Raw genomic sequence first — 26,957 nt, 5'->3', positions numbered from 1 at the left:
ATGATAAGCGTTAGAATTATATAATGATTTCTTAAACTAAAAGTTTACTTGAAAGTGAAGATTACTGTTTTATAATTCATGCTCAGATAAGTCGTTGGTTATTTTATAACTGAGCCACATTAGTTAATCATATAATTAATAATAATAATGAGCTATCATTTATTCTCTTACGAATGGTTTATAAACAATTATATTACAGTTTTAAATGTTATTTAACTTCTAATAATGAAAGTAGGTATACAAGAGTTTCAAGGCTGATAAGCGCACACGTTCAAAACTTCACGCACATTCATGTCAATTTGAATCTAAATGTGGAATGATCTCGAACAACCCTAGAATAAAAGTTTAAAAACGTATTGTATAATTTCGTTGATAATGTGATCTGTGCTGTTTTGACTTCGGGGTCCTCGCGTGGTCCTCGTATCGGATACATAATAAACGATCGACGATTCCACGCTTCATTCACTGCACTTGATAATACCGGCCGTATCTCTTTTCGTTTTCATTGTTTTCTTAACACGTTACTTATATACCTTAACATTACAGAAGTTAGGGAAGTCGTCCTGCCCTAATATAAGCTTTATGTTTAATTGAAGGGAAATATATTTATAATAGTTCCGAAAACCAAGCTTTCCCAGAATTCTGTTTTTTTTTTAGATGAATTTATGTTAGACAGGTATATCCTGGGAAAATAATTAATGAATTAATTTCCACATTTTTGTTTTCTTCATAGAATATTTTACGGTAGTAAAAATATCCCAATAAGTCAATTTCCTGATAAGTGAAAAAGTCATTAGATTTTAATTAAAATTTGTTATTACATATAAAAATCAGATCTTACTCGATAATCCAAAAGCGAATCGTACATTTGACATTAATAAAGCGTTTCATTCTAGTTTTAATATTTATCGTTATTGTTTTAAGCAGTTGCTGTGTTCCGAGTGTTTCTCAATGAGTAAATACTCAATAACTAAATACTGTTACATATAATCAAACCATATTACCATAAAAGTTTATAAGTTGTTGTCGCCTACGTTATCTACTATGAAACCGAGACGTTGTCTTGCCTGTGTATATATACCTTCTCTGTTACCAAACCTACTGTTTTTACATTGATTTTATCTGTTTTCTGTTTAATTCCTATTTTTTACTGTTTTTTTTTTAAATCTTTTATAACCTTTATGTATGTTTACAAACACATACAATTAAAGTTATGACATCCTTAAGCTTTAGCAACAGCTTTCATAAGCCATTTTCTCTGTAAATCGCAAAATATGTGAATCACCTTTTTTGTTTAATTGTCGGTAAATGTTTGGTAAATCGTTTTTAATTTAACCGATTTGCTGTTTTCTCCTGATTAAACCATTAAAAAAACAGTCTGTTTTTTTATTATGCTGCTTTTTATTTTCGAAAGTCTGGCAACACTGATACCAATAGTCATGACTATCGGTTTTATAAATTGTTAGTGGTATAGAAACTTTAGCGTAGTTTAGTGACGAGTTACACAGTGATAGTATGAAAAACTTCTGTATGAAAATACATATACATAATCAAACGATGTCGAAATCTATTAGTCACAAACAGATATACCTACATATATTTTTATATATAAGATAAACAACCAACCATCCAGCTATATAGACTATAGTATAGATTTGACTATTGCGTTCGTTCATTTGATATATCACGTTCAACATCTTCGGTAACTTTCGAATGTTTTGCAGAACAGGATTACGGTGTTACTCACCTGTGCCGGCGAGGCTTGTCCTTTAATTGGAAAGTAAAATGAGAAACTACTTTTGTTGATTACACAGTAATTTACATTAAATTGCAACAGGAATCGACTATCGAAGTACAAACGGCTGTCCTACTGAGCTATTTACATTTATATTGTTACAATTTTATTGATATTTTGAGAAAGGCAGACTAGTCAACCTTTCGGTCGTCTTCATCATTATAAATAGCACTCTCAAATAATGAAACGTAACATATAAAATAAATAATGAAATGTATGAGAGAGTGAAGATAATTAACAAATCAAAACTCTCGGTACGAAGACGCTCGCGTGTTATATGACAAGCATCATCGTTGCGTTTATTCAATCGTGATATTATCGTAAACACTATGTTATCTGTAGATAAGCAATAAATGCTCTGTTACCGGTGTTGGTGTTATGATTGTGCATTTGTTACACATATTATATTTTCCACACCAATGAAGCGATGGAAAAGACGAACGTGGTCGCTTGAATTGTTTTCCTAAAAGTGATCGTTTGTTTATGGATGTGTCGACGACATATAACCTTATATTTTATCAATCGTAAATAATCTAATTATCTAAAAGTTACTTAATTGTTAAGACAGTAATAAGGAAGTGATGATATAAAAATTAATTCAAGATCTATATCTGATGATGACATTCCTGATCAGTGAGGTCTAGTCCATATCACCGGGCTCAAGTCCGCCAGAACCAGTCCTGCACGAGCCAGAGACGAGCCGGCGCTGACCGGCGGGCCACTGACCCCTTGCCGGAACTCGATGACGGATCGTTCTCGAGCACAACCACTCATTGGCACACTTTCCAAACAGGATTAACACCACAACAGATTTACCCCCCTTACTCATAATCGATGGTTAGCGCTTTTATACTTATACGATGCTTTGTTTTCATCTTCCGAATGTTAAATTACTGATGTCAGAAAGAGATAAATATTTTTATTTATAAAAGTTGTGCCACGCGGTTTCAATTATAGCCCATTCCAATCGAAGAAGGAATAAAAATAAACAAGTATAGATTTACACATACCACGCAGTCTGCTAATAGCTCTCCTATATTATGCACTACAAACAGTTATAGATTGATTGATTGTGCCTTTGTTTATAATACAAAACTATTCCATTAAACTACTTATATCTACTATAATTTTACTTCCAAAACTCCAATAATAACTTCGCTGACATTCAAAACGGTATTTTTTTACAAATCGATATTGATATCATGACAATTCAACGGCCATGTTGTTTATTTGTCTTTACTTCCCTGTGATTGGAATGCTACACATACATGATTATTTCATCGAAATGATAAGTACTGGCCTACAATTTTCCACATTGATTGACTTTTATAGTTACAGCTTCACTCCTAAGATTCATAGCGTGAATTTTTATTACAAGTATTATCTCAATAATCGACCTATATGGCTGGTAAATAGTTACTCAAATCGAGAATGATAGTATTGGAAATTTCAGTGGTCATGCACACTCACCAGTTTTGTAATGTAAAATATCGGTATTAATACTCGGCAATAATAACAACGAGACAATGATACAAGTGAAATTGTGACGTAGCCTTTTGTCTACAACGAGTAAGCCGCAATAACAATTATTGTTAAGTTAAATTTAGCGAGTGTTCGCGTTGTGACTCGCGAGCCCACGACAACGATTGTAGAGATGATGTAATGTCCTTAAGAGGATAGAATTAAAGAGAAATGGCCTACGTGAGGAATGTGATGTGTACACATATAAATTAGCAACATAACATAATGTATGTGTGTATATTAATATAGTTCGATTTTGTTTTATGTTGGAATTGTCATCGTTAGGAAATTTAGACAACTACTTCAGACCCAGAAACTGTACTTTTTCTTCAAAAACGAGAAGATTGGACTATTTACAATCTCGGAGCTTGAGAATCTTTTCGAAATATTTAAAACGAAGCTTAATTCGTACAGTATATTAACAACAATAGTTATTGTGTATATTCACAATCATTTTGATTATTTTAATAGAAAGAGTGATAAAACTTGTATAAACGCGACAAGTAAATACAAACTTGTAACGCCAAGTAATATCGCTTATATAATATAAAATTCCGTAGATAGGTACTCTCAGCTTGATCAACCAATAAATTTAAATGTAATGTTAGAAAAACTAATAAACATCACTTATATGTATGTACATGTAAATGATAAAAAGTATGAAATAATTTATTTGTATTTAATATGTACGTAATAAATATGTGTTAATATTTATGCAATATTTTTTAATTTAAATCAATGAAAAGAGTGTATTGCGTTGGAGTGGTAGAATTTAAGTTTAAACTTTAAAAATATGTTTCAAAAGTGTTCGTGAGGGCCTAAATGAAAAAAGTACATTCGAATTGGGATCTGTACAAGCTAAAACGGTATTAAAATCTTTTATTAGCTCTGTAGATTTCTTATGTTATTGTTGGCCGTATTGCACAATCGAATCGACGTCCGACGTCCGACGTCCGACGTCCGACGTCCGACGTCCGACGTTCCATCAAGCGAGATATATCTCGGATACAAGACAAATGTTTGGGTTGCATTCAACTCGATGTGACAATTGTGGTGGTATTTTTTCCGCGTTACGTCACTCGAATGACGCACGCGCAGCCACCGAAATAAATACAGAAGTTTGTCTAGACAGCGACCCATCTTCGTATTATGTATTGGGTAATGGAGGGCACGTTTATTTTTTAATATTATTCTCTTTGCTCGAAGATGATTACGTAATACCGTCGACGAAATTGATTAATACGCGCGTTTTTTTGTTCCGTTTTTTGGTAGTTTGACGCTCCGTTAGGTAGGTAGGCCGGTTGTATATAATAATATAATTTAATAGTATATTTATTTATATGTTGTTGTTTACTTATCGACGTTTGAATATTAAACAGTTGCATGTGTTGACTTAGTCACGTTTTTCATTTAATACTCATTCATAACATGTTGAAACTGCTCGGTAGGCAATGGTCAGCTTTGACTATCCTGTATGTATCACTAACCGCATTGGCGTCAATATACCTTATATATCATACGACTGTGTTAATCATTTGATTAATGTAGAGCGGAGCTGTGGAAACTTTGCCGTGTTTGACGTTCACTTTAGTTTTTTTTTTTTTTTTTTTTTCCTTGATATAATTTTGTGAAATATGTTTATCTTTCTTTGTATAGAAATAGGATAAAATATTTGATTTGGTTCGTTAAAATCATCTGATCTGAATGATATCGTTGCTACGTATTTAATTCGTTAATAAATACTTAAATACCACATATGATTTCGTAGTAAAAGTAAGTAACATATAAGAAATGCTTCATAATTTGCACTTTTGCCCGGAAGGGATTGTCGTTACCGATAAGCCCGCCTTGCACGTTTCGCATAACATTGTTTATCCTGTGTAGTGATTATTTGTACATACAAGTTGATAAACAAATTTTCAACGTTAACAGTTTCTACAAGAACAAAATAGCTTTGAATTACCAACATCTATTTCTGTCGACTTCACTTCCGAGATTAGTAAAAAATACAAGGAACTGAGTTAGACCTTGTTGTTCATAATTACCTATAGAAGTCAAGGTTTCGTAGGGCTCGTCGCTGGTTGCTTCTATGACTCATAATACTCGATACGTTTTGCCTATCGATTTTTTATCAATATAATTTATGTTGTATGTACTATACATGACATAGTCTTAGTCATAGTGTTATATATGACCGGACCGTGTCTCACAGTGAACTTGCCGTTGGTTCTTCGCTTGTACTTTCTTCGGTGGTGTCGGATTGTCTTCCCATTGGATTATGAAATTGCGAAAAGGTGTTATAGGGAGTACTGTTTTTGCAAACACATTTGTACACTGTAATATCTCCCGCTCAGTTGCCATGACCGAAATCTGTCAGAAGAAAACATTTGAAGTTAATTTTGTGCGCTAATTATGAATGCAAACAGTCAATCTGTTTGGAGGAGAAAGTCCTATATGATTCTTGTAACGATTAATTGTCGTTTGACAAAACATACTTGAAAGACTGTTTCGCAGATGTTTACAAGTCAGTGAACCGCGAAATTGCTTGCAAGTTGCAACGTTTCCGCGTCCGCGCAGTCGGAAGTCTGGACTGTTTGTTATCTATCAGTAACGGTCAATTTGATGCTATTGTCATCTCAAATTTTACATCTAAACTAGCCTTGAATACGACACTGTATAAAGTTTTTTTTTAGGCAAGCGCGCTCCATCTTAGACTGTATCTCATTTTCCATCAGGTGTGATAACAGTCAAGCGCTAGCCTATACATTTAAAAAAAAAAAGTTTCAGTTCGTGTATCAATGAAAAGTATATAACGCTTCTCTTAGTGTTATTATAGAGAAGAATAATGTTACAAAGGCTTATATACATATAATGTGTCGTCTTGTTAAGTAATATATGTCGTGAAATATTTCACGACGTAACTTATTAAGGGCTCCATTATAAGAAAGAATTTTTCTGGCATTTAACGCCGTGAAATGTCGACACGAGACAGCCGTGAGAGTAAAAGGTTACATTTCTTTTTTAATTGAATAAACATTACAGTTATGACCTAAAATATTGTAAGGGGCCGCAAAATTGTATTGTAGACACTGGTGCTGTAAGGGATATTAACCTTACATCGCCAATGCGCCACCAATTTTGTATTCTAAGATGTTATGTCCCTTGTCCCTGTATTTATATAAGAGTGGGTCGTACTTACGCAGACATGATATGTACCTACATAAATTAATTTTATCGAACAACGATATCATTAGAAATATTTATTGAATATATTTACATATATATTATTAATACTTTGGTGTTTATGTTTATGTGCTTTAACGTGTTAATCTAATAAACTACGAGTCCGCATTGAAAATGGTTTTGATTTAGGTGGTCAATTTTATTTATATTTATGCAAGGCCACTAACGAAACACATCGATATAAAAGTAAAATAGGTACATAATTTTTTATAAGCTTAAACGGCGCCTCAATTAAAGTCGACAGCGCAGTCGCAATATCAATATATTGGCAAAAAGAACAACAATTAAGCTAAATTATTATCAAATAGCTAGAATCAATTTAATTTCAAGTATAACTTAATTTAAATCATTTATATATATTTATTAACAATCATAAAAAAGATGTACAAATAGTTTTCTTAAATTTAACTCGAGTCATATCAATGACTTATCGATAAAGACGCGATGTATCATCATGATACTACCGTAAGGATCAGAACAGCGACTGTAAGAGCAATTTCAAAAAAAATTGTACCGTAGGTTTTTGCCGTGTCCCTCAACTTTGTTTAATTATTTTTTCATGATGAATGACGTCTAGCAGAATATATTGATTTAATTGAAAAAAAGACATATTTTAAAATTATATATAAATTCTCGATTTGTTGTTGTTACTGTAAATTTAGATTTTAAAATATTTAAGACCATCGAATTTACCTGTCCCCTTCCGAACTCGTGTCAGATTGTCTTGATAATTCCAATAAATTCATGTATGTGAATGGTTAAGTAAATATAATTTGAATTCTTAAAAGTCTAATTTAAAAGTTAAGGATATTAAAAACATTTATTTTTATTTATTTTCTATTTAAAATCGAGAGACGCTATTTTGCTTTAATTTTCAAATTAACTTATCGCCAGCGCAGACGCAGTGTTGAAATATTCTGTGTTTCGATTTCGTTCCTCAGGTATGTGACCAAGTTTTACTATTATAAATCACTTTTATTTAATAATTGTTATTGTTGACATGTTGCAAAATATTTGTAATATTCGATATCAAAAAGTTAATAGTCTTAAATAGGATAGCTAATTGTTAAATTTAAAACTACAAGAGGGTAGCATTATGTGACCTCCGTTTTGTGACTTATTCTACGGTCACATTTAACGGAACAGCAGGTCTCAACAGGTCGGAATGCATAAAGCTTAGTTCGTATTGCACCCGACTGACCAAGTTACCAAATGTTATCAATATAGATAATATGTGTATCAGAAAATATGATCAAACTTTTTAATTACTTAATCATTATCATTAACGTAATCTGTTTTTTGATGTGAAATAGTAGGTATTATTTACAGTAGTACTGATATTCCTCACCTCCAAGTAAAAAAAAATATGTAAATGTTGTAAGGCCCGACGCTTTTTGAATTTATCAGGCTACAGCTACAATTCTGAAACTTAAAACACAGTCGGAAAAAAACTTAGAAAAGAATATAAAAGTATAAAAAAATTATCAACTGGTATTATATGCCATAAATTTAACGTTTCGTTTCTAGGTCGGAAAGCAAAATGTATGTTATAATAGGTAACCATTTAGGTAATTTTAAAATCATGTGAATACAACTTTTTCGTTTAAGACTTCCATTTTGTCACTGTGTGTGTCCCTTCAAAATTATGAAATTAAATCTATGAAATCTTCGAGTTTTACGATTTAATTCCGTGCGGCCATAATTATGTATCCAGCAAATATATATATTACTTTTCGAAAAAGCTACTCACTTGGAGCAAAATATTGTATTTACGGAGTAAATTAAAAATAACAAAATTAAAAGCGACAGTCACAAAACTTATTTTGTGTAAATCCTTGAAGCTACGGCTATTTTCTTTGATTTATCAAGTGAAAATACGGATTAATAATTTATTTAAATTTAAAAAAGCCTTATTAGTTTCATACTTTTCTTTAATTTTGCTTTTAAATATAGTCGTACAACGGAAACGATTACGCCACAAAGTCCGTTTTGTTTCGATATTTAAGAGAAAATACCTCTAATTCCGCGTTCCTTCTTATTTTTCTCTATAATAAACTATATTCCTTAATACATTATGGTAAAGTTTGTAATAAAAAACAACATTACAAATAAAATATATTTTTACAGAAGGGTACAGTTTATTTTGAAATTGCTCATTAACTTCAACAAATATGACAAAATTTATGAAACGGTAATTTGCCGTTTGCCTCTTATATCTAAATTGAACGCTATCGAGACGGCTAGTCGTATAAATGTTTAACAAGTTCGAAAGTATACAGTAGTTATACAGGATTTTATAGTATTACCAAATATTACCAAAAAAAGGTACAATGTTTCGGCCACGTCACTCTGAACCAATTTACTCGGTTTGTTATTTTTTTTAAAACTTGCTCCGATAATTCGTGACTCAGCCTCGACGTGGCTTAATGTAACAGGTTTTATAATATGTATTTATTTTGTCATACTTTCGTTTTAACGAATGGAATATAGTTATTTTATGTTGTTTTTTATCCGTATTAAAATCCTAAAAAATGTTATAAATACAAAAGTGTTTTTGTTCGCTTCTTATGCTTTCACGTCTTAAAAACTCAATCGATAATTATGTGTATACACATTGTCCAGGGCACAGAAATGGACATAAGATTGTCTAACCTTCAAGCATGGGCGGAAACTAGGCTAAAATAAGTATATTTTATGGCGCTTTCACGCTGATAGAGCAATGCCCTGTGACTAACTGCTAATTATCCCGAAAATACACGTGTCCACATTATATGTAACACGTAGAACTTGGTATCGTTTGCACTATTTTCCAGAACATCTGTTACAGCGGCTTGTGTCGAGTCCCATTGAGAATTCAAATACTAAATCACATATTAATATACGGTTTGAACCGGTTAAAGCAAATGTGCTACACATGATATATTACATTACTTGTCCTGCAGTTTGGCATTTGTTATATATACTAATATGCATTCGAGTGTTAAGTTGAATTGTGACTGAGATATTTTTTGTAATGAATAAAATAAAAAGTACTTATTTTTAAAACCGTTTTAAACATTGCTCATACATAAGATGTGTTTGTATATTTTTTTTATTGCAGACAAAACGCTTCCCTAATAGTAATCGAAGCGTTTTGCACGGTCATACAGCCATTGGGAATTCATCGTATTTATGTTACAGTAGTCATTCAAATTGTGTTTACGTTTTGCGTAACGGTCGAGTGGCTCGAAAACGATAATCTTAACAGATGATTCCGAGTTCAAACCTGGGCCCGCCCGTACCACTGTATTTTCATGTGCCTAATTTGGGCTTATAATTCATCTCGTGCTCGGCGGTGAAGGAAAACATCGTGAGGAAACCGAAGAGTGGTGAATGAATATGTGTCACGGTCCATCAAACCGCGTTGGAGCAGCGTGCTAGAATAAGCTCAGTACCTTCTCCTCGAAAAGGAGAAGGGGTCTTCGCCGATCAGTGTTTTACACAATTACTATTTCGACAAATGTACCTATTTTAAGTCGTTACCTGTTATGGTAAGTTTTAAGCGAGTCTTGTGTTCAAACTGTTATGTATATCATAATGAATTTATAATATTGCTTTTACACATCAAAATGTTTTGAATTTGTAATAAAATTACCAAGAATAATTAGTCTACTTACGTCATAGAAAAACACAGTATCTTCTATTTTAATTCGGGTCGTGATTTTGATATAATCGTACTAATTGCTGGTATATCATAACATTTGCATTTCCGCCTACCCATTGACAAAGGGCGGCTAATGCCTTTGAAATTAATGGATCAATTTTTAAAGAGTTTCTTTAAATATTGGTTAATATAATATTCCTTTATCAACTTTTGCTGTATATTACTTATTGTAAAGGATGAGATATATATAAGAAAAAAAACCGCTGAGTTTCTTTCGTCGGTTCTTCTCAGGCCTGAGGTGTTTACTTCTGAAGCGGTGGTAGATTTATGACAATCAATAAGTAAATGTAGCTTTGACTTAAGTCAAAGTCAAAAATCTTTATTCAATAAAAAAAATTAGTTTACTAAAATTATATTTTTTCGATAAAAAGATTTTAGTTAACTAAAAGATTTTAGTTAACTAAAATCTTATAATTTCATTCCACGGATTATTAGTAATTTTCTAATGTTTACTTTAAAATTACAAAATACATTTTTTAATCACTTGATAAAGTTTATATTGAACTTGTAATATTTTATACATTTCAAATGGTGTCAAAAAAAAACCTCAATAAGAGAAAAACCTTCGTCCAACTGTGGGACATGTATAGGCTGTTAGTTTACTTTGTAAAATCAATATATCTCTTTGGTTTTTAATAAATGTGAAAATTCAAATTGACGTTCACAAAAATTAATAAAACGTCTGACCGTAATATATTCATTTAAACGAGACCCAAAACCGACTCTTACTATACACAAATAGTTCCCTGAATATTTACAAATCGAATTGACTATAATTCATTGTTTATTATTAATTACCGAATTAGGTAACGGGGGCGGAGGTATCGTTATGAAAATTTATGATGTCTAGTCGGCAGCGAGCTTCAGCGCTAAATATACTCGCTGCACTGACGGCGTGACGTGCTGACGAATGGTAAAAACGATGCAACCGATGGCATCGTAAATTTTATGGTGTCGCACGTATTATTGCTAACCTTACGCAATACCACGTTAATGTGGCACATTTTCGTTATTCTCGTCGGAAATTGTAAATTACTATGGCTCTTATTGTTGTTTAGTCTCAGTTATTCGATCATGAGAATCGTAAGAACTAGATCTCAACACGCAATCACCGCAATGCTCGTAAATAACAATCGAAGTCTATCAGTTTCCCGCCATAAAGAGTCTGTCGATGTTGTTGCCAGATTAAAAATATAGATCATTGTTTATTATTAAAAATGACAGATACTAATATATATAATAATAATTCGTATTACATCTAATAATATATATTACAATCTGACCGAGTCTTACAGAATATTCTCTCTGTATACACAAAAAATAACATCTTAATATTTATTTGCTTTCTACAATATACTATAATTGACCTCAAGTTTCTGAACTTCTGATCAATGTCAACAAGTACTTTCAATCAATCCTTAAATTTAAAAATACCCATTACGTCAATTCATTTATATAAAATGCCGAATAAGTAGTAGAGTATAAGACAAATAAGCTTCACAATTTTATACAAAGGAAATTTTGTATCTCTACATTATAAAATTTGTGTCCATGTCTCATTGTTCTTTTAAAACCGTCGTAAGGAAAAGTCTATCCGTTTGTCGCGTCCGTGCGAAACCGAACCGGATGTTAAGTAACTACAAAATATATACGTTTGTTCACACTGACAAAATTCTATTTGAGTATGTTATTGTGAGCGTTTGCTCAATGTTGTTATCGTTATTAGTTTGATTTAAGTATTATTTGGACAAGGTATAGGTCTGTGTCTGTTAAACGTAGGGTTGCCTGGAAGATAATTCCTCTTGGCATTATCTGTCTTTGAACAATTGGTACAAATATATAAAAATTGACTGAATAAAATAGACCTTGAAATTACTTTCTTTGAAGCAACAGCTATTGTGTCACGATCTTGTCTCTCTTGTTCTAAGATATCCGAGCCTGACCTTTCATGCGTTGTTAACTGAAACACCTGATTCAATAGAATTAGAGGTCATTACATTTATAGAGCAAAGGTTAGAGCAATTGTCGTGGGCGGGAGGCGGTAATCATGAGTGGCCATAAAGTTCAAATACTGAAAAAGTCTGGATTGTACCACCAACTCGCTAATAGAATCCAAAGTGACTTAGAATTAACCAGAGGGCTACATTTGACGAAGCTATTTGGTAAATTATGTGTACAGTATACGATATACGCAGTTCAGTTAAACCCTGATAAAATACTACCTGTCATCATTACTTTAACATTTTAAAACAGACGACACAACATTCTTTACCTAATCACCTATATACAAGATTTATATAATAAATAAAATTTATAATATCTCGTATGCCATTGTCAAAATTAATTATAACTTTAAGTTAAATCGTTTTTCGATTCAAAATCAAAATTAAAATTTTGTTTTTATATATATATATGGAAATTTTATTTATAGCTGCTCGTATTTCACTGTCAAAATTATTTATAAATTGTTTTTGGATTCAAAAATTATTATTCGTTTTAAAATTTAATTTTTTCTTAATACATTAGTTGTGTCACTTGTAATTTTATATATATAGGTGGAAATTTTATTTATAACAACTCATATTTCACTGTCAAAATTATTTATAAATAGTTTTTGGATTCAAAAATAATTCTTCGTTATCTATAATTTATAATGTCTCGTTTCTTGTTGACTGAATCTCTTGCCGTTACTTAACGGTGGTGTCTACTCTGTGAATCGAGGTAGCCAGGGGAAGCTCGATGAGCCTACTCGAATCATTATAAATGCGAAAGTGAGTTTGTTTGTTTGTTACGCTTTCACGCCTTAACTACGCATGCGATCAGTATGAAATTTTGCATATATGCTACGGGCACAGGAAAAGACCTCCCTCACAGGCGGGTGGAAAATAGTGAGTATATATATTTGATTTTGATATTTAATCGACTTCCGTTTTTTTTAATTTAAAAGTGTTTCTTCTCGTATTAATAAAGATTATAATTATAAATCAACATTATCAAGAATTAAACTTGTATTTAGATTTTGCTACTAATAGTATATTACGAAACGTATTATGTCTAATCAAGACCTGATCACGATTAACCGATGCTCGTCAGTTGTCACAGTCCGTTACCACGCATAAAGCGGTAACCCCTCATCCGACTGGTGATTACTTGTTTTAACCTCATTCTAGTTATGTTTACGTTTAACATCGAGTATCAGTCAATGTGACCTCAGACATTAATTACTGCCTTTTACGGCTCCCTCAATCCACTAATTAGTTGCATTTGATTATATGCTGTATCGTACCGTCGCTCGTTTATATATATAGGTTTTTAATTTTATTTATAATAGAAATATAAACGATAAACTTGATCGCAAGTGGTCAGCTACAACTATAAATATTGATCTACGATGTAATATTCCTTGTGCCTGTTATTACTCACTCTTCCATAAAACTGGAACTGAGCAGAGATATGAAGTAGTGGTTTTCGCCCGCGGCTTTGCGTACTAGGGGTTGGGCAAATGTTAGGTATAATAAAGCAGCCTAGGTCCGCTTGATTTTTTTTTCAAAATCGGTTCAGAAGTTTAGTATCGGAAGCGTAACAGACCGAATTACTTTCGGATTTATAATTTTAATATAAATGGTCGTTCACCGATAAGGTAACTGATGGGATCTAGATACATGGTTCTAAAGTTCTCGAAGTTGCCTCCTTCAATGAAGATTGCTTAGATTAAAAAGTGTTCTTGCTGAAAAATAAAAACGACTACGTTATCTCGAGATTTCACTTAAGTATCCAACTCTACTCTACTCTACTCTACTACTCAACTTTAGTATCCAACTAATAAATACTACTAAAAAGTTACAGTAAGTTTTACTGGTGGTAGGGCTTTGTGCAAGCTCGTCTAGGTAGGTACCTAGGTGAGCGAGCTAGTGTAATTTGCACATTGGCCATGTAAGCGATGGATAAAATTTCTTACAATGCCCATGTCAATGGGTGGTGGTGACACATATGACCGACTTATTCAATAAAAAAAATACTAATCTCTACGAATATTTTTAAAGAGAGCGTATTTATATTTGTTACAAGATTTTATTTAAATAGCAATGTTGGTTTGTTTGTTTGGTTTAGGTTAAATCTCCCAAGCTGAATTACATCTACTTCCTCTTATCCTATGGAGTTAAAGTTGTAGATGTTAGTTCATTTCCGGTAACAATAGATTATAATGATAAGCATGACCTGATTCCACACTCAACTTGGCATCAGACACAGGAACTCTTCAACGGTCAAAACATATAAAAGCGCACATACGAAATTTTGTATATCTTGTTTTTAAAAAAAATCATGATATTTATTTATTAGCTTTGCCAATTAATAAATTTAAATCATAAGCGAAGAAAACTTTGTTTAATAAGGCGTATTACTCAATAATTAATTACATGAAATGTGTGTATGGATGTATGATAAAAAAGTGTTAGCACTAGTTGATATCCTTGCAAGATATATAATTGAATTGCATTTAATTATCTGTTTAATTTGATTGTCGGAAAAGAGTGACTATTGAGTTTCTTGCAGGTTCTTGTCGGTAGCATCTACTATAGATTAAAATTTAAATTAATCTTGTAAAATGACTATCCAAAAGCCTAGTTGAATAAAGTATATTTTTATTTGATTTATTTTGTATGTTAATATGGTTCAAAATGACTGCTTCGTTGGTCTAGTGGCTAGATGTAAGGCCGCAGACTCGAATGTTGTAGGTTCAAATCCCAGGTCGGGCCAATAACATTTTTTTAAAGTATTTCCGTCGAAAAATCTCAGTAGCAGTCCGGAGTCTGGAAGTTGAAAGTACACTTCCGCGCCTCGGAAAGCACGTAATGCCGTTGGTCCAGCGCCCGAAACTTTTTCCGGTCGTGTTGGATTGTCGTCCCATCTGATTATAAGAGTAAACAGTGCACCTGTGTTAGCGCACACACTTGAGCACTATAATATCTCCTGAGCAGTTGGCAAATCAATATCATAATTATGCAGTATGTTATATGTTATGTTTGTATGTTTCATCTGCTTACACGACTCGACGTCCCAACCTCGACCACGGAGAAATATTTAAGAATATACTTGTATCCATAGACCGACAAATAAAACGAGTATGTATTTTGTAACATCCTTGAACAAAGATGATGACAACTGTTTTTAATTTCTCATTTTATTGACATTTTTATATATCGTAATTACAGAAATAAACTTCGAATGAAAATGTCGTTATTACTTGTGATATCATTGTTTATATGAAACATTGAATTGTTTTATAAATGTTAATTTCGGTATTTAAAATTAAATACCAACCTTGAATACTAAATCATGAGTCGATTTAATAATGTGCCCGTTTCCGCCATTTTGTTTATAAAAACTTATCAGTTATTATTATTTTAATTTCATAATATTCTAAATTAATCATTTCTGAGAACATATTTTAAATACATGAATCATCATATACGTGAATATTTAAAGTGCTGTTCGAAAGCATACCTCTGCGTTTACGTTTACCAGACAATTGTCAATATAGAGTCGTGGCAGCTTCAATACAATGACATAATCCTTTCGTTCGATATTTAAATTTATCTAGTTCAATTTGAATTAGTTAATTATTTATATTGCAACACGTATCTTTTATTAATATTGCGCAATCGAAGTCTGCGAAAAAGTTTGAAACCAAAATGTCAATGATACTTTTCGGAAAATTACGTAATGTCGATTTCGAAAAGGTGCCGCTTAAGGCTGGCTGTATGTGATCGTTTTATGAAGTCGATTTCTATATTCGAAAAATGAATCGTTCGTTAACACGACAGCCACAATTGAAAGCGCAAGTCTCGCAACTTATTAATTTATTTATTGGTAAGAGCGCGTGAATCTTAACCGATGATCGTGGAATTAAACCCGGACGAGCACCACTGAATTTTCATGTGCTTATTTTGTGATTATAATTCATCTCGTGCTTGACGGTGAAGGAAAACATCGTGAAACCTGCATGTATCTAATTTCACTGAAATTCCGCCACATATGTATTCCACCAACTCGCATTGGAGCAGCGTGGTGGAATAAGTTCCAAAACGTTCTCCTCAAATGGGAGAGGAGGCCTTAGCCCAGCAGTGGGTTAATTAATTAATTATACACATGCCACACACGAGAATATCGTTATTCTTCTGGATTAGAGTAATGAAAAAAATATAACAAGCGCTCGTGTGTTGGAACCCTTAAAATAATTTAAATCTGCGACCTCGCCGCCAACAACTTTCCGGTTGAAAAAATTTAAATTCTACTTTAAAAATCATTAACCACATTTTTATGTATATCTAATTTTAGTTTATCAATATTATTTAATACTAATACGTTTCATATCGAACATATTTTTGATGTTTCATCGTTAGTAATCATTCATTCAAATATATTAGGTATTCAGATTAATTATATTACATTTGTGTACCTATACCGTCACTAGACCATTTTTTCTACCTTGAGGAGATCTTTCTTTAGCGATGTAGCCTTTACTAATTCTTAAGTATATTGTCTTGGTGTGCAAGGAATACACCTCAAATTCAACAAACGGAAGTTAATACAAATTACGTACATATGCGATTCAATGAATTATATACAATATTGTATTTAATGATGAAAGTAATCAACTTAATAACTCCGTTACAAATAAAGCCGATATTAAATTACATATTCGTAAATTTCGTCGCGACGTCATTGTACCAATGTATATAAATACTGTTATTCGTACGTTTTTAAATCGTTTTTTAAATCGCGATTTATACTCAAAATATTTACCCCATAATAACTCTTCAAATATACCTATTCATCGCACGAAATTTGCATATGTATTACGCGTATGTATAGGTACGTTTGTACGATTTTAATTTATTGTTGATATGCAAAAATACTATTTGCTCGTCAAACAGTAATGCTTTCAACACTTATTTTAAAATTGCGTAAGGAATGATTACTAGTTACCAATAGTAAGAATGAATAATTGCCACGTGTACGAAATTCGACCTTAATCAATTGCTAATAAAGATGAAACTTGATATTTATAGAAATATAAGTTTATATTACAATGCTTCATTTTTCAAGTTATTTGATACATACGAAAGATAGTAATAATAAGGTTAACTTAAGGTTGGTGCAGCTTTCAAAAATCCAAGGAAATTTAAAAAACGAGTTATTGGTTTCTTTTTTCCAAATTTATATTATATTTAAAATTTATAAATAATTAATTGCTTACAGACTTATGAATTTAACGGCATTTTATCAAGACACGAAAGGAACGATTCAAATTAATTAATTATGCGATAAAAATCATTTATACATCTCGTCGATATCTTACACTGACCGGTAACGCCTGCCATATGACACCGTGACAGTTACGACGTGTGTCTTCCCAGGCGCATGGTCCACAGGTCGCTAACAACATATTAATTTCAGCTTACTGTTCTTAAAAAGCCGAGATGGCCCAGTGGTAAGAACGCGTGAATCTTAACCGATGATCGTGGGTTCAAACCCGGGCAAGCACCACTAAATTTTCATGTGCTTAATTTGTGATTATAATTCATCTCGTGCTTTACGGTGAAGGCAAACATCGTGAGGAAACCTGCATGTGTTTAATTTCACTGAAATTCTGCCACATGTGTATTCCACCAACCCGCATTGGAGCAGCGTGGTGGAATAAGCTCCAAACCTTCTCCTCAAAATGAGGAGAGGAGGCCTTTAGCCCAGCAGTGGGACATTCACAGGCTGTTTCGGTTCGGTTCGGTCGGTTCTTAAAAATTGTAAAAGTGTAAACATCGCCATTCTTAAAAATTAGCACAATTGTTTTCCATCTTGTTTAATTGTATAGATTTAATGCCAGCATAACAGCTACATACATCGCTGAGGATAGGGAATACAATCTGAAACTTAATAAGCTTATGATACTTATGAAATATCGTCTCATTATCACGAGACATTGATTCAAGAATATTTGTAACGCTGATCATGCAATCGATCGGGAACTGCTTAACACTTAATATAAATTTAATATTCACCTTTGTTTATTTAAAAATCGATCAAAACGAAGCGAAAACAAGCGGTATTGGTACAGCGACCTACCGCAACCGAGGCGCGCCCACGCTGAAGGTCTAGGACGGGTTTCCTACGCAACAGGTGAGTCGGCACTCTTCAGTCGGCTCTAAGCGGAAATAGCGTAGTTCCATATTATAGCTACAGTGTTTTAGTATGGGCTTATTGCATATTAATTCGTTGAATATTATTGTTTTTAGTGAAATATACTACTACTACGCGACATTACTTTCAACCATTAAATTGCATTGTTCGCTCTTCGAAATGTTTATACGATTTATTTCATTGAAATATTTATATGAAATATATTTTTATATGAATTATGTTATATTTTTTATTCTGAAAATATAATGCTTTATTAAAGACTTTTTTATAGACTAGGTAAGCGGACGAGCAAATGGATCACCTGATGGTAAGTGGTCACCACCGCCATAGACATTGGCATTGTAAGAAATGTTAATCATCGGTTACATAGCCAATGCGCCACCAACCTTGGGAACTAAGATGTTATGTCCCTTGTGCCTGTGGCTGGCTCACTCACCCTTCAAACCGGAACACAACAATACCAACTACTGCTGTTTTGCCGTAGAATATCTGATGAGTGGGTGGTACCTACCCAGACGAGCTTGCACAAAGTCCTAACACCAGTAAAATTATATCTGATTATATCAAATATACATATCTGAAATATCCACATGTACCTCGTCAACATTCTCTCACAACTCTATTAGTAATTCTTATTTAGTACAAGATTAATCTTTTTTATATAATTTAGTACAAAACCCGGTCACATAATTTTTATCAGGAACAAAGTTTTTTTTAATTATTTAAGGTTAAAAGTGATCGTTGAACGGCAGTCTGAAAGGGCGGGCGTGCGAATGCCGGCGGAAGTGACGTAGCGTAACATCTGCTGCGAATAATTCTCAGCTGATTGATTGATACTGATGCTGTTTATGCGCTGTTATTGCTTTTTAAATAATCAACAAATTATTTTCAATTGATTCTTCGACCTTTTAAAGTAGTACAATCTGTTGCCTGTACATAATAAATTATGTACCTATGTCATTGATCTATAAATAATTATTCAGCTTTATTATTATTATTAAATTATAACAAGCGTCTGATGTTGCTAAAGTAAAAAATAAATTACAATTGCAAAACGTTCTTGAAAATCGGAAGATATCCGTCCATTGTCAGACAGCATTTTGGATAAAGAAATTTGAAATAGTCGATGAGTTGTTTCGTAATTCATTTTAATTAATTCATAAGTTTTAAGTTTGCTGTCGCCATACAAATGTAAACTCAAAAAATGTTCAAGCCGTAAAAGTGCCACACAATGTTTTATCTCCTTATAGTTTGACCAGCTTTCACCGCGATAGCGCCTGACGCCATCATTATGGAAACGGCGATTCGTAATGAACTGTATATTTTTTATTTATTTTATAAACACCAACATGATACAGTGAGTAAAACAAAATAAATAGTTTTATATATATTAATAGCTCCAAATCTAACTTTTTCATATTTCCGTTTTATATAATGTAAATTGGAGTAATTGAGAAAAAAGTAAGAAAAATATCCACAGAAATTATATTAGTATTTTGATTTTTTAAAATTAATAACTAATTCAATAACACAATACATTTTATACAAATTACAAGCGATCACACTTCATCTCTTTAAGTTACTTAATATCAGACTTAAATTTTGCAGTCTAATTTAAAAATATTCATATGTTTCAAGATTCTATTTATAAGACAATAAAGACCTAGGTTTGATTTCGATTTACATATACATGTATAGATAGGTAGTTGCCAAGCAGTAGGATATTCAAAGGCTAGTACTTTACGTTGCCTTATATTATAAAAAATTCTATATAATACAAATACAAATGTACTAGTTAAATGCTGTATGAAAGTTCTATTACTGTTTTATTAAGACCTTACTGATTGTAGCCCAGCCGTATGACAGGTTTATACATATAGACATTCATAATTTATTGTATCTTCAAATCAATACTTCGTATAATTACAGTGGTTCGCTTTGAAGGGTGAATGAGGCGATGCAATTAAAGGCACGAGGGACATAACATACGGGGTGCGGTGTTCTGCGAATGGTAGTGAGAAGAGGTAAGGTGCGTTCTTTTATATACCCCGTGACATCGTGTTTGGTTCAGATTTGAGTATATTAGCAATCATCAATTCTCTCAATGGGCACGTTTGTTTATTAAATCAAGGCAAGAAATAGATTACTTTGTATAATTACGGAAAACGTGAAGAATTATCTAAATTTATTATTGCTTTATTATGACTTTTTATGTATTCCTTACCAATTTTTTATTTATAATATATTCTAATTAATTTGGGATAAGTATAAACAATACGTTTATTTATATTTAAATTATTTTTATATACGCTCAGCGAGGTTAATAACATTTTTTACTAAAGTATCATAAAATACTTAGCATTTTTTGAAATCAAGTCGATTATCGTCGTTACTTTTATTACTATTTTATTTAGGTACGTCTCGAAAAGCTTTTCTTCAAATTAAAATATTCGATTTGTGGCAAAAAAATATATATAAATATTTAGTTAATTCATTAACTTATTCATAATATATTTTTATGTTCATTAAATTGTGATAACGGTTATATTTTGGGTGGTGATTTCATCGTGTAAGGCCTTGTATTAAACACATAACTTTATATCACGTTTAATAATTATGATTTTGTGTTAGCTGATAATATATATATATATATATATATATATATATATATATATATATATATATATATATATATTGTGGTTTCCGAGGTTTATTTTATTAGTTAACCTCCATGTGTCATATGAAAATCAGCCATATTTGTATCCGACCCTCATTGTAGCAGCGTCGTGAAATTAGCTCCAAGCCTTCCCAAGCAGTGAGAAAACCGTTGCCGTTACTATACAACAAATTAATCGTACGAGTGACAAGTATCTCAGCTACATGTCCGGCGTGCACAAAGCAACCACGACACATTTACTCCGAACAGAATTAGCTCGTCTACGGACTGCGCCATATAGGAACAGCTATAACAGTTCCATGCCGGCTATTCTCGTTAGTCTATAAACGGACAGCCCGGCCGGTTATTATTAGCTAGGCATTATGGCCAAACGCAACGCTTCGCACCTGATTGGATACCAGCCAGACTCGATGTGAGGGGAATTTTCATAATACCATACTCTCCAATGCTCGATATCTAGAAAGTCATTGCTTAAAACGAATTTGGCGCATAATTGATAACTAGATGTTCCCCGAGATTTATTTATTGTTTTATCTACACATCCAGTAATTAAACGTAAATCATGGAAATTATATTAAAAAAAAATACTTACTAAGGTTCCAGGATACTTCTATGTCAAATTTCATAACGATCGGTTCAGTGCTTTAGTCACGATAAGGTAACACTAGTACAGATGCGAAAGTTACATTCGCATTCATAATCTTGGTGTGATAAGAATTAAAAATGATAAAACTAATGATTTAGTTGCATGATTATTATTTATAATGAAAATAAGTAATCTATTAGAGTAGTATGTTATCAACTTTCCTATTCATACGTCACCAATATAAAATGGTGATATAGACACGCTCTCCTAAACGAATCTCCCGGTCAAATTAAAGAGATCTTAATTATCTAGCGGTGAGTCAGCGTGGAGGTCAATTTCAGAGATCTCGCGAGATGACCGCAGCCACCTAATTGGCGCTTCGCCAGCTCATCTCGCGCTGGTCGTGGCCCATCTTGGAACCCGACTGTTAGCGTCACATGCATGCATTGCATTTTATAGTAGTTAATAAAACAATTTTTCCTGGGGATAACAAACTCGTCCTAACTATTATATTCTATTGTCGCTAAAATTAAGAGACAAATATTTATCAAACAAGACGTGCCATTAAACTGCTATTTTAAATTTTGCTCAATAATACTCAAATAAATTGAGCAAATTAGGCATAGAAATATTTTATAATACCTTTCATTATATAAATTGTATCAATCATATCGTATGAATGTTTTGTGTCTGCACGTTTGCCAACGTCCCCTGCGCCCGCGCAGATTGATTGCGCTCCGTGTTAACGCGATGTACCGGTTCACTGCAGCGGCTGACATAAGCATGCGGTATTATTGATGTCACTTTAAATACTTCGCCACGAATCACTAGAATTATATTAATTACAACTTAAAGTTAAAACGTATTTATTAATTCTTGGAAGTACTAAGTTGGACTTTGCTGCGATTATTATTCGTTGGAAACTTATTAAAAAAACTTGTGAGTAGTATTGCTTCCTGTCCTTCTTTGTAAGTACCCTTACTCCATTTGTTTGTTATTATGGTCACTATGAGTTTTCACTTTAATTATTTCGTGTTTAAAAATAACCCTGGCATTGATTAGGAAAAAATAAATAAGTATCTTATACTCGTAACTTGATAATTGCTTAAGATAAAGTTAATAAACCAAAAATAGATTATGTTTGAGAGAAAATCAGCCAATTGAAAATATTTCTGACATAGATTTTATTTAACAAGCATGTGACAACTTTTATCAGACATGCGAGAAGAAGCGCGGGCGCAGGCGACCCCCCGTCTGCTGCATTGCGGCCAAGGCGGCGCGTGCGGCGTAGCGCATGTCTTGACAGCTTTAGGATTATCTTTACTTTACTTCGCCTATTAGTATCACATTATTGACATTGCTATGAGATCACAAAATACAAATATTATGATCCCAACCTTACCGAATTACTGTTATGTTATGTGGAAGAAAGTTCACAGACGTGACGCGCTAAACGAAAACGTATGTATTAGGAACAAATGGACTGTTATGATTCATAAACAAAATTGCGTTGTCATCATATAACATTACTAATGTGTTTCACTAAACTAAAATATAAAATATGGCTCTTGTTGGTCAATTAATTATTTCATTAAATAATATCAAAACAATCGCTTCATCAAATAAGATGAATTTATTAAAGGTACACAGTACATCAAAGAAATAGTTTATAATTAATTTATCGTGTGAAGTTTATTATTATTTACGGCGTGTAATGATGCAGCGTGTCGTGCGGCGTGCGGCGTGCGGCGTTCGGCGTTCGGCGTGTCGCAACGAGTGGTGTGCAAGGTGACGCCAGAATAGTTCTTGAGTAACCGCCACGAGAGCTACGCACAAACGTACGACCAATTCATCATCATCTGCTTTTTATTTTATTATATAATTATTGTATGTAAATTAACATTTTAAAGCCAAAAAATCGCAGGCTATCTATTAACGCAAAACCATATTTAAAAATTGCGCTCTTTCCGCATCGTATTAAGTAATGCTAATAAAAATTTGATTACTACTGAAGCGAGGAATTTCAGTAATTCGCAATTATTTTGTTCGTTGTCTTTGTTAAATTATATTTTAAAAGAGTATGGAGTTGTAGGCTATATATATTTATCTTCGTAATTAAAATTTTAAATTTATTTTGATAAATAAGGCGTCACGTCGTTAATTGACAAACACATTAAGTCGGTTCTTCGGCAGAGTTCCATGGTCTGTAGTCCGTAGTAGCCGATAGAGGCATTTATTATTATCCCCTCGTCACGATCGCAGTGGCAATCAGTCGTAGTAACTAATTGATCGGTTGTCGACGGGTGGCGACGCCGAGCAGCGACCGTGACTCAAATGACTATGTATTTTATTTAACAGAAACGAAACAAATATATTTTTGTGTTGTTACGTATATATTATCGTATTCTGAGTCAAGAACATTGAAGCCTGTCTTTCTGTCAAGAGAAATTTCCTGTCTCTCTGGGGTTAGGAAGTTGCGGCTGTAACATGGTTCGGAAAGCACGTTACAACTATTGGTATTAAGCCTGAACATTCTGGTCGTGTATTCAATTCGTGGATTACGGTCCCATCGGACACCCATCCATCCAAAGTCAGCGTATCAAATAAACATGAAAATTTGATTATTGCTACGGTCGGGCTAGCATGAATTATATAACCTTCCCCAATAAAGACATTACATACAATTTCGTTTGCAAGTCATTCTAGTCGTTCCTGCGATTAATGCGTTAAATACAAACTTCTCAACACAATAATATAGATACATATAATATGTAGATTGTTTTCAAATGACGTTGTATTTTTGTTAGCAATGTTATTTTTGCGCATGTAAATTTGTGTATGTATGTTGACTTCAAATAGGAAAATTAATACGTAATGTTTGTGGCGAACATTGTTATTTAAGATACAAGTTATTTTTGTAGAGGAAAACAGTCATTTGATTTATACAGTTATCACATAAAACGTCATTTATTGTATATTATATATGTCTTTAAATAAAACTTGTCGTAGGCGTGCGGTTTGTGCTATTTATATTTATATATTTGACTATTTGTTCACTATTTTTCCTTCCCTTTATGAGTAGTAGAACTACCATCGTTTTTGTCAGATAAGGCCTTAAACCGAACAATAAAAACGCTGACGCGACGCGATCTGCGACGCTCCAATACCCGTGCCATCAAGGCTGCGATTGAGCAAAATCGGGGATCGAAAGTGTTCGCTCGCAAGTTTGGGAGGCCGCGTCTGACAAAACTTAAAACTGAAAATGGTGGGGTCGTTACCTCTAGGCCTGAGATTGTCGGAGAAGTAGAGAGGTTTTATGGGCAGTTGTTCTCTTCAAGATCGGATAAACCCGTGGGAATCAGTATTGATGACCAGCGCGCCCCTCTTATGCGCCATTACTCCGAGGAGCTCCCGGTCGTTGACCAAGGAGAGATTAGGGCGGCTCTAGAACAGCTTAAAAACAACAAAGCTCCGGGAGATGACGGAATCACAACAGAGTTGCTTAAGGCAGGCGGGACTCCGGTCCTGAAAGAGCTAGCAAGCCTCTTTAATTCCGTCATCCAACATGGCAAGACCCCGGAAACGTGGAGCGGGAGTGAGGTGGTACTGTTTTTCAAGAAAGGTGATAAAACCCTCTTGAAAAACTACAGACCAATCTCCCTCCTGAGTCACGTGTATAAGCTGTTCTCAAGAGTCGTCACGAACCGTCTCGCCAGACGACTTGACGAGTTCCAGCCCCCAGAGCAAGCCGGCTTTCGATCAGGCTACTGCACCGTGGACCACATCCATACTGTTCGGCAGATTGTGCAGAAGACCGAAGAGTACAATCAGCCGCTGTGTATGGCATTTGTGGACTACGAGAAAGCCTTCGACTCCATCGAAACCTGGGCAGTGCTCGACTCATTGCAGAGATGTCATATCGATTGGAGATATATCGAGGTACTGAGATGTCTGTACAACGCCGCTACAATGACTGTCCACATCCAGGACTGTAAGACGAAGGCGATCCAACTGCGCAGAGGGGTGAGACAGGGGGATGTAATATCCCCGAAACTGTTCACCAACGCGTTGGAAGACGTTTTCAAAACGCTGGATTGGACTAGGTATGGAGTCAATGTAAACGGCGAGTACATCTCACACCTTCGATTTGCCGACGATATCGTCATCATAGCAGAGTCGCTGGAACAACTCACCGAAATGCTGCGTAGCCTAGGCGAGTCTTCCCGGCGTGTCGGTCTCGGTATGAACTTGGACAAGACCAAGGTCATGTTCAATAGGCATGTCGTGCCGGGACCGATATACGTCGAGGGGAAACCTCTCGAAGTTGTTAGTGAATATACCTACCTAGGACAGATAATACAAGTCGGTAGGAACAACTTTGAGAAGGAAGCCGATCGAAGAATTCGCTTGGGATGGGCAGCATTTGGCAACCTTCGTCAAGTCCTCAAGTCGTCTATACCGCAATGTTTGAAGACGAAAGTCTTCAACCAATGCGTCTTACCTGCCATGACATTCGGTGCCGAAACGTGGACACTAACTGCGGGACTAGTCCACAAATTCAAAGTCGCTCAGCGTGCTATGGAGCGAGCTATGCTCGGAGTATCTTTGAAGGATAAGATCAGAAATGAGATTATCCGGAAAAGAACCGGAGTCACCGACATAGCTTGCAAAATTAGCAGGCTGAAGTGGCAGTGGGCTGGTCACGTATGTCGTAGGACCGATGGCCGTTGGAGCAGACGAGTCCTAGAGTGGAGACCGCGAATCGGCAAGCGCAGCGTAGGGCGCCCTCCAGCCAGGTGGACCGACGACCTTAAGAAGGTGGCGGGCACCAACTGGATGCGGAAGGCGGAGGACAGGGAGCTTTGGCGCACCTTGGGAGAGGCCTATGTTCAGCAGTGGACAACGATTGGCTATTGATTGATTGATTGATTGATTATGAGTAGATAGTTACTATACCTACGAAATGCTAACGAACTTGAAAAAATAAAAGTATTTTAAAATAAAAATGTGATGTGTATTTATTTATTCAGAAGATCAACAGAAGTGGCAATAGTTATAATATATAAAAAACCTGAAATAATAAGAAAAATGAAATGCAATCCTAATTATATGACATTACGACAAAATATAATTTATTGTATAATGTAAAACCATTATTATTCTAGAATTTAATTTCACAAGGCACGGGGCAAAACAAAAAAAACTACTAGATTATTGATCGTAAAACTAAAGT

At 33.9% G+C, this 26,957-nt stretch overlaps 1 protein-coding gene across 11 annotated transcripts in view; it reads left to right on the top strand.

The window, feature by feature from the left end:
• Positions 1-26,957, top strand: part of LOC126774040 (histone deacetylase 7) — an 81,182-nt gene that overhangs the window by 27,431 nt on the left and 26,794 nt on the right. Inside the window, exon 1 of one of the 11 annotated variants that reach the window (XM_050495347.1) lies at positions 23,448-23,562. The exons of the other annotated variants lie outside the window; for them this stretch is intronic. The gene's annotated coding sequence lies outside the window, so the exon portion shown is untranslated. Of the gene's footprint in view, positions 1-23,447; positions 23,563-26,957 lie in introns of those variants that run through there. 11 annotated transcript variants of the gene reach the window in all.

The sequence above is a fragment of the Nymphalis io genome, chromosome 15 (assembly GCF_905147045.1).
Source record: "Nymphalis io chromosome 15, ilAglIoxx1.1, whole genome shotgun sequence".
Classification (NCBI taxonomy): Eukaryota; Metazoa; Arthropoda; class Insecta; order Lepidoptera; family Nymphalidae; genus Nymphalis; species Nymphalis io.
This window is presented reverse-complemented; position numbering and strand designations above follow the sequence as displayed.